Below are 9,859 nucleotides of genomic sequence, written 5' to 3'. Positions count from 1 at the left end.
GTTGTTGTTGTTGTTGTTGTTGTTGTTTTGCTGCCAAAGAGGAAGAGAAGTGGCAGAAATTGTTGTCGAGTCGGTTTGCTCTTTCAAAAAATTCAACGAGCGAGCCTGCTATTTTTTTTTTGGTTTTTTGCTTTTTTGTTTTTTAATTTTTGATTTTTATTTATTTCTTGTTTTTTTTTTTCAAAGCAAACCTTTGTTTTGGTAGCATTTTGGCTGGCTCTCCTCCAGCTCCTGCATCCTGTCCAACCGGTTCACCCATACTGGAGCTAAAAAAATAAAAGCACTAAAGTATCTTCCAGTTTTTGGGGGACTTGCGGACGCGAGTCTTACCCTTTAGTTCGATTAAAAATACAGAAACTATAGTCTAAACTTTGCTAAATATTTCAAACCATTGTTATTTGTTATACGATTTTTTTTACATATTTTTTTGTTATTTTTTTGTATTAAAATAATATCATTTCCACTCTTGAGTCAAATGGAATCCACAAACACAGTCCCCTCTCGAACATCAAACATCGAACATCGAACATGGAACATGGAACACTTGGGGCTGGTTTGAAGTTCGAAGCAAGCTTGGAGCAAGCATCACTTATTCCATAAATTCTGTTTAAAAATAAAAAAACCTCAGAAATTAATAATTAAAACGGTTGGATAAAAATAAAAAATATTTAATCGAAAACCATGAATTTTAGAGTTAGAGCCTTAACGAAACCCAAGTATGACCGAGGTTCGATGCTGTTCGCTGCGAACGGTTCGATGTTGGATGTAATGGGGAAAGAGCCGTCGCAGCGCTCTCCGAAATGATAGCGGGAACGGCTCGCCTCAATACGGAATTGTAAGTCGGTGTGAGCAGTTCTCTCGGCGAGGGGCTACGGGAAAAATCGAGGAAAATCGGCTTTTCGTGAGTTTTTCGGCTTTTTAGTCGGCCATAAGGAAATACGGCCGCCGCTCGCGCGTGTGTTGGTGCTTCTTCTGGTGCCTGGTGCCTGGGTGCCTGGGTGCATGGTGCATGGTGCCTTCCGCCTGCTGGTGTTGTTGGGTGTGTGTGCGAGTGTGCGTGCGACGTGTGTGTGTTGTATCTGTGTATTTGTAAAGGAGAAATTGTAATAAACCGGTTCTTCTTCTACTTCTTGTACCACCACCGCCAACAACAACAACAACCACAACCTACCAACACAAATAAACGATTTTTTTTGTTTTTTTGAGAAGAATCCGAAAATCCAAATATCTCGAAAATATCGCATCCCAATCGTATTTCGTTTCGCCTTCGTTTCAAATAACAAAAAAAATAGAAGAAATTAAAGGACGGAGGATATAAACTATCCCAACAACAACAAATAAAACAACAACAACCAAATCCTAAAAACAAAGATCGTTGCATTTTTTTTTCTGTGTCCCAAGCCCGAAAGAGAAAAATTCCATCAAAGTGAGCCAAGTGCAAAAAAAAAGAAGAAAAAATAGAAGAAATTAAGAAAAAATCAATTAAAATTAAGTTCAAGAATCAAAGAAGAGAGTGCCAAAAGTAAAAAAAAAAAAGTAAAATTTAATAAAAAAAAAAGGAGAAATCTCTAGAGGAATACGAGAAACAAAACAAAGTTGCGAAATATTTACCGAAAATTTAAAAAAAAAAAAAAAATAAGGACTCCTAAGAATAAAGGAGGAAAGGTAAGAAACGGCGTCCAAAAGGTGAAATAGAAGCGGGAGAGGAAATACTGTTAATTCGTGTGTTGTTTTTTTTTTGGTTTCTGTCCATTCACTTGCATTTTGCACGGGCCAGAGCGAGAGGAGAAGAGAGATGCTATGCAATTGCACACCTCAGCACCGCTGAGAGTGAGAACGAGTTGGTGCGCGATCTTGCTTACCTGTCTCTTGTAAGTGTTGTAACTGTTGCCAGTGTGCGTGTGTATGAGAGTGATAGTGAGTGTGTGTGTGTGTGATGGGATCAACTGCCACTCCTCCCTCTCTCTATCTGGCCGCCTCTCTGCAGTGCACTTTTCTCATTACAATATTCCTACCAGTTCTTGTGGTTTTCGTTTCTGGTTTCCCCTTTTTGTAATCGAGCAGCCCTCTCTCTCTCTGTCCTCTCTCACCCTTCCTCTTCTTGCCTTCAAAATTCGCCAAATTCCTTAAAAAAAAAAAAAGGGTTTTCCAAATATTCCAAAACTCCAAAACCCGTTTTATGCCAGAATTTCTGAAATAAAATTCTGAAATCTGAAAAGTTATGTTTCTCTTAAAACTCTCCAATTCTCCAAAAACTCTCCAAAAGCTGCCCAGCTATGGGTCCTGACACTTCTAAGTGATATTATAGATGTGCCTTACGAGTTCTGGTCTAAAATTTCCTCAAAAAATCACTCACCAGTTTGAAAAAAGTTAAAAAATAGTGCATTTCGAATACAATAATACAATAAACTTCGAAAAAGAGTTAAAGTTTTAAGAAATATCCTCCTTAAATACAAGTTTTTTACTTTTTTTTGTTAAATAACTATACCTGGTACTCGTATAGTCCCTAAAATGGGTACTTCTAGGTTTCTTTTTTAAGAAAAATCACTTTTTTGAAAAGAACTCTTTAGTTTTTGAAGAAGGATGGTCGGAACTCTTATATTAGAAGAGTTTGAATGCCAATTATGCTTTTTTTTGGAGAGTCTAAGACCAAGTTAGAAATGAAATAGAACCTCTGGAGGTCTCTGGAGGGGTGACCCCGGCAGATGTGGGTCGGAGATTGGGGCGAAGAGTGCCGAGTCTTCCGAGATTTGTGGCAGCGATTTTGGGGAAGACCAACATAGAGTAGAGCAGAGAATTCCGGCCGAATTCCGGCCCGGGCTCCAGCAATTAAGACTGGGCTTCCTTTGTCAGCCTCTGATTGGGGCCAGCTTCTCTCCGCCGCTTCTCTTTTATTATTTATTTATGTTTATTATTATGTTTTTGCCCTTTTGGTCTGGGTTTCTACTCCGCTTTTATTGCAGTCGCCGCGTGCGACAAATAAACTTCCCACTGGCAGTGGCCTTTTAAAGAGTAAATCCCATAATACCTTATGGAGTAGAAGCTATCATGGCTATCTTGGACTTGAGGCCTTATTACCATTACCTGCCATCCTATACTCTGGTATTATTATGTTTATTATTATAATATTATGCAGAAAAGTGGCTAACCAAGTGGGGCCTATCAGGGTAGCCTTTCTTGATTGTTTTCTGAACTCTAGTGGCTGATTGGAGGGATATTAGTACCCACTATGATGATTTTTAGTCACAATGACTAATATATACCATTGTCCACTGAAATATCTAATTAATAAAAGTAAAAAACTAGCAAAAACTAGCTACCTCCCTTGTCTTTTCTTCCAATTGATTTGTGGAGAGGAGGAGACTCTTTCTTCCCACCCACGAGTACAGAGTTCACAACTCTGATTGTTATGGACTGATTAAAGAAAATCACTCCCAGCCGTCACTCAGATACCCTTTCCCAGCCAATCTCTGGTATCTCTGCGCTCCACTTGGAGGAAGAAAAGCGTTTCGTCATGCCCCTTCCGGCTGCCTGGCTGCCTGCCTGCCTGCCTCCATCCTGGAGATGGCTTTCTGCCCACTCATGGTCGGCCACTTGGACTCCGGTCGCATGTTGATGTCTTCATGTCGGCAGGTTGGCAGGTTGGAAGGTTGGCATGGCTTTTGAATGGAATTGGAATTGCTTTGGGAAAGTGTCGTTCGGAGAAGCCCTGCTTCTGTGGGAACTATCTTCCCATCCCACCCTCACTCATCATCATTATTTATAATTTTTTTAAACAGACTCCGATTAAAATACAAAACGGAATCAAATCAAAATTCAAATCAAAACTCAAATCGATTAGCAGACTCGAAGAAAAAATGGAAAAATGTTAATGAGAAGGGCGGTGAGTCGTCTCTGCGTGATGTTTCGCTCGACTCGGTGTCACTTCGCATGAAATCTCAGCAGAAAAAATAACACCAGCCATATATGCGATAAAAAAATGAATAAAAAGTGAATAAAAAATGGAATAAAAAGCGCCAACCTCAGCCGGAGCTGGCCCTGGGAGAAGCCAGAATCTTTGCCAGAATTTCATTCTTTGGGGGGGTTTCTGGTTAAAAAACAGTCGGAAGTCAAAGGTCAAAAGGAAAAGTGTTAAGGGAGAGGCTCTACATCTTTGGGATACATTTTCTGGCTATTTTTCTCTCAGTGCACTGCCTCGCCGGCGGCCAAAAGTTACAATAACTTTCTGCCGCCCTGCCATTTCCTATCTTTATCTGTATTTGTATCTGTATCTTTTCTTTTCTTTTTTTCTTATTTTTTTTGCGTATTTGGCTTTTCTTTTTCTTATTTTATTTTTCTCTTTTTTTTTGTCATTTTTTTTTGGGGCAAGTGTCACTGTCACTGCTACCCGAATGCATTTTAATTCGATTGAGTGTTTTTGGGCTGGAATTTCTCAAAAATATGTAGTTTCTGAGACTTGGGGTTGAGAGTTCTAAGGGGAGAGTCCAAGTAGAAGTCTGGGAGTTGTCACAAGACTAAGTTTTAGCCTATTTTCTGGCTTAAATATTAGTTAGTTTTAAGAAAGAGTCTTTTTTAGATCTAGATCTAGAAATAGATATAGTTTTAAGAGTATTCTAATTAAAAGTATTTAAAGAAAAGGCCAAAATATAGACATTATTCTGGCATAGATGCTATAGTGGGACTGTAGTAGTTATCTTCAGTCTTCTTGGCAAAAGAAGCTATGATAGTCTCTAGTTTATAAAGGACACTATCCTTATGACTGTCCTTGTGAAAAGAACTGCCAAGATATCTACAAGATGAGGCCCTCCTCTTCGAAATGTAAATTAAGATGGTTCTCTGTTGCGGTTTTCAGTTTGTGACTCAGAAGAGTGTTAGTTTTTGGATAGTTTTTGAAACAAGACGAAGAGTCAGAGTCAGAGGCTCTTCTCGAACGAGATATCTTCAAAAACTAACCACTTTCAGAAAGCAAAATATTTTCGTGACGAAAACTGCTCTGTTTATCCATTTCGGGGGGCTATTATTGTTTGTATTTTAAGATTCGGGAAACTCTTGACGAAATTGCGATCTTGTTGCAGCTAAGCCGGCGAACTTTGGACTCCAGAGCCACTCCCAGCCCCGGCAGCGAGCCACCGAGGAGGTCCAGGTGGAAAAACAAAGGTCCTGAAACCAAGTAATTGAACGGCAACAATAGCCAAGGACTAGCAGGAGCTGGCAGGAGCGGCTGCATCAAAAATAAAACATAAACAGACAGGTAAGTGAGGAGGCCACCTGTTGTCTCCCCGCCCTCCCGCCCTCTCACGCCCAGTATCTCACAGATAGTGGTATCTCGTGGTATCTTTGGGGTTGTGTGTATCTTGTTGCTCATCTTCTGTGTCAAAAGTGAGCGCAAAAGTTTGCGCTTTTCCTCCTCCAGCCAGTTACTACTTCCGCTGCTTTTGTTTGGCTTTTGCAGCCAAGCAGCTTCGGCTAATATCTGCTATCTTTAAGATACTTTCTTCGAATTTCGGTTATTGTTCTTTGTTCCGGTGTTCCCCTCCATATAGCTTCAGTTTCAGTCGGAGTTTCAGCTTCAGTTTCAGTTTCAGTTTCAGTTTCAGTTTTTCCTCCTAAATACTTTTCCGCAGACTGCTATTTTCCGCCCAAAAAATAACAACAGCAGCTGCCAATCTCTAATAGTCTCTATTTTTATTCTTTATATATTTTTGCACAATTAGAGTAGATTTGTGGCTTAAATACTCTTCTATTTTAATACAAATTCAAGTATTAGTGGTAATATTTTAAAGATATATCTCTATATCTCAAAGAATAAAGCCATTTTTAAATAAATATTTTAAGAAAATACTACAAGAGATAAAAGGCAGAGAGATATATCTCTATATCCTGTGCTTCTATAGCTCTCTCATAATCTTAGAACCAAAATACTCCACTTTTTTTGAAAAATATTTAAAAAATATACCAAAAAGCCACAAAAAATACCCAGCTAGTGGAGAGATAGAAGGCCGCCCCTTAGAAAGCAAACTCGTTTTCGATAAGAAACCCAACTCCGCTCGAGTTGTCGCTTTTTTTTCTCACTTTTCAGAGCCCCCCCTCCGTTTTTTTTCCAGTGTATGTGTGTGTGTGTGATCGCACTTTAACCGTCGAACCATTCAAATTTAAATCAATTTGGTTCTGATTAGCCACACACGCAGTTTTCTCGAACCCTTCTCGAAACCCTCTCATACTCTCCATTTTTATTTGTATTTTTATTTATTTTTTTTTTTTGTATTTTATCGCCATGGTTTCGTGGGTTTTAAGGTTTTCGGAGTAGAGGCTGGTGGCTCGTTGTACCTACAACTAGTAAATAAATTAGTTTTTATTATTGGGAAAACAGGTTTTTCGGTTCGAGGAGGGGAAGGGGGCCAGGCCAGGCCAGGAATGTTGACTCTTGGGCTCTTCGGACTTGGACTTGGACGTGGTCTTGGACTCTTGGGCACGCAGGTTCAGAAGAACAGAACGAAGAAACTCGCACATGAAGAAAGAAAGAGAATTCTTCACAGTTCGCTGACAGAACCTGTTTACCAGATGGAGAATGGAGAATTGAGAATGGTAGCGGGGGGGGAGCCAAGAACTGTAAGAAGCCAAGGGTTCTCTAGTCTCTCGCTCGAGATTTCTTAACACTTTCGTGATTTGAATTTTTTTCCTCAATTTTTTCTTACTTTTTTTTTTTATTTTTTGAATCAATTAAATCAATGGAATATGCACACAAGCCCCACACTCCGCCAGCAAACACTCGGAACAAACAAATTATGAACAAACAGAGGAGAGAAAAGTGCACTGAGGGAAAATGTTTAAAAAGAGAAGTACTAGAAGGGAGATTTGTGGGTTTTTCTCAAGAGATTTCAAGGAAAAGTCTATGTCTTTTTTATGTAGTAGTTTGTAGTTTATTTTTTGACAATTTCTTATAGTAAGTTATGATGTTTATCCCCAGAAGCCAGTCCGGGCCAGCAGTTATTATTATTCAATGCCATCGATGCGCTCTGTTTGCCATCCACTTTAATTTTTGTTTTTTTCTTGCCTCTTGGCTCTGCTGTTTATGCGCCGTGTCTAATGGCAGTTTTGTGGTCATTATTCGAAATATATACGGCGGATATATACACATGTTTGGGCCGATCTGTGGGCTATAGAGTATATGGGTGCAAATTAAATCGTTTCTTTGTTTTTTGTCGAAAAAGGGGAGTTCTAGGGGGCATTTGGGATAAAAGTAGATCTTTTAAAGGTCTGGAAGGAAAGGTCTTGCAGTATCTTTGTAGTAAGGTGGAGATATAAGCCACAATCTTCTATTTTTCTCTTGCTTTTATTTCAAAAAGTGTTGGAAAGTTGTGTTGCTTACATTTTTGAAGCTTCTCCTCTCTGTTTCTATCGAAAAAACTATCGAAAACTATCGAAAAAATTTAAAAATTAGAATTCTAAATACTTTTAACACAAAAGGAGCTATTAAAGGTCTGAAAAATAGAGAAGTCTTAATGATTATTTTTATAATTTTAATATAAGTTATTATTATCTTAACAAACTGAGAAGAAGCAAGAAGTATTCAAAATATAAAATATAAATATTCAAAAGAAAAAGGTTTAAAATTGAAGGATTTATATTAAATCTGAAGGATAGTGGCTTGAAATAATCATAAAACAGAAGTTCAAGTCAAAAGTGATCTAAAACAGGCGCTATTTTCAAGACCAGACCTTTTTTCAAAAATAATATCATACAAGCTTCAAAGTTTTGAAGTTGTTGGGCTTTTTTTCAACTTAATCAAGTATTTGAGTTACTTTTCAGGAACCTAGTCTAGTATTTAGTCTAATTAGTCCTTAAATATTATGGAAAGTAAGAGCTCATACAGTATTCTGTATAAATTAATCTCAAAAACAATGTCTAGCCTTTTCTTTAGAAACTTTTTGTTAAAAATGAGAGGTAGTGGATTGAAACACTACCCAATCACCAGCAGTCGATTGTTTATAATTCCCAACCGATTCCTATGATTTCTACGATTTCCGAGCACCTGGAACAGATATAGATATATGTAGATCGGAGTCTGGAATAGCGACTAGCCATAGTAGAGGGCTATGGGCCATGATGTTGCTCATTTCTTGTTGTGTTGTGTGTGTGGGCTGTTCTTCTTCTTGTTATTTTTATTTTTATTGTTATTGTTATTGTTGTTATTGGCCCCCCTTTTGTTGTTGAAATGCCGCCTCTGATAAATGAGTTTTGGCCTTTTTTGTTGAAACGACGTGGGAAAATAATGCATTGATTTACATGGCAAATAGGAATAAAAAAAGCGAATATATCGGAGAGAGACTCATGGAGTGACCAACACACACACTGCCACACACACACTTCCATGAATAGAAAACAATGGGCACCTTGAGACCCACCGTCTAGACGCTTCAGAATTGGGATTGTGGGGATTCAAGACTCTCGGATCAAATGGCCAAAGAATTGGCAAGAAAACGAAATTATTATTTCAACAGCTTCTGGCCAGGGAAGTCCTTCAAGTCCCTTGGCTTTATTAACTTTAGAGAGCCACTATGTACTAGCACTACTACTAAACTAAACTATATAACTAACTTTTTCACACAGAAACAGAAACAGAGTCGGAGGCAGAGGCAGCGAGGATGGGAAGCCACTCATTTTCAACTTAATCCCCGCACCAATCTCAATTCCCAATTACTTGACCATTTATTTTACTGCATCCTCCCCCATTTCTCCGCCATTTCTCCCCCATTTCTCTCACATTTCTCCCACATTTCTCCACCATTTCTCCAATGCACAGTCAGTCGGAACAGCTGTTAAACTATTCAAAAGTAATCGCTCCACTTCTGCCCCTGCCTTTTGCCTCTGACTCACACTCTGATTCACTTGTTTGGCTACTTTCTCAAAAAAACGTAAAAAAAAGTTTAAAAAAAGTTAAAAAGAGTCAAATATAAAACAAAATAAAAATAATAACAAATCATGGGGCCATCGGGGAAAGAAATAAAGCAAAAATTTAAATGTTTATTAAAATTGTCGAAAAGTACTCTTTATTTTCAATATTTTCTAAGAGTTTCAATATTTCTGAAATAGTATTTTTTTCAGAAATTGCTCAAAATTTCATTTCTTTTTTACTTTTGAAATATTAGATCTAAAATTTTCAAAAACTTTCTTTTCAACATTATTTTTCTAGTTATTTTTCAGAAACACTCTTTTCAATATTTCAGAAGTATCATTTTTGAAATATTCAAAAAGTTTCTCATAAAAAAACCTTCTTTTTTTGACACTTTTCTTTCAAAACTTTTCTTTTCCAAACTGGCCAACAGTTTAATTTTCAAAAATATTCTTTTTCAAAACTAGATGACAGTTTTATTTTCAATTTTTTCAATACTTAAAATTTTTCAATATTCCTGGAGAACTATTTTTCAAAAAAAACTATTTTTTTTGAGAAACCTTCTGACACTTTCTGTTTGAAATTCTGTGACATTTCTGTCCCCGAACTCGTATCGAATATCTTTGTGAAATTTTCGCAAACTTTTCGAAGCTCTTGTTTGAATATTTTCGCACAGAACCTGATACTTTTCGCATTTTGGACACTTTTGGCATTTTTTCAGGAAAAGCGAATGGTAATGAAGCCCGGCTTTTGTCCGAAACTGTCGGGAGTTGTGATATCTGTTGGGCCAATGAGCAGGAGGGGGGGGCCTCTCCATTCATAATTCGATATAAATTCCAACAGACCCTCAGACCCCCTAACCCCCTAACCCCAGACCGCCCAAAGAGCGCCCAAGACCGCCTCCCCCCCTGCCAGGAATCCAAAACTGTGTGTAAAAAGTATTTTCAACTTTTGGCCACATGCTTC

The 9,859-nt window shown here is 38.0% G+C and overlaps 1 protein-coding gene and 1 long non-coding RNA gene across 2 annotated transcripts in view; one reads left to right on the top strand and one right to left on the bottom strand.

Moving 5' to 3' along the window:
- On the bottom strand, positions 1-657 carry LOC123257696. Its single transcript, XR_006507807.1, has 2 exons — positions 192-657; positions 1-30 (listed from the first exon to the last, which is right to left on the bottom strand). It is a non-coding gene; the product is annotated as an uncharacterized LOC123257696 (long non-coding RNA).
- Positions 658-810: 153 nt separating this feature from the next.
- LOC6502012 (hornerin) overlaps positions 811-9,859 on the top strand; it is a 76,175-nt gene continuing 67,126 nt past the window's right edge. Inside the window, exons 1-2 of the mRNA XM_044717566.1 lie at positions 811-1,665; positions 5,076-5,251. The gene's annotated coding sequence lies outside the window, so the exon portion shown is untranslated. The remainder of the gene's footprint in view (positions 1,666-5,075; positions 5,252-9,859) is intronic.

Source organism: Drosophila ananassae, chromosome XR (genome assembly GCF_017639315.1).
Source record: "Drosophila ananassae strain 14024-0371.13 chromosome XR, ASM1763931v2, whole genome shotgun sequence".
NCBI lineage: Eukaryota > Metazoa > Arthropoda > Insecta > Diptera > Drosophilidae > Drosophila > Drosophila ananassae.
The sequence above is the reverse complement of the archived record's forward strand: the minus strand, read 5'-3'. Positions and strand labels throughout refer to the sequence as shown.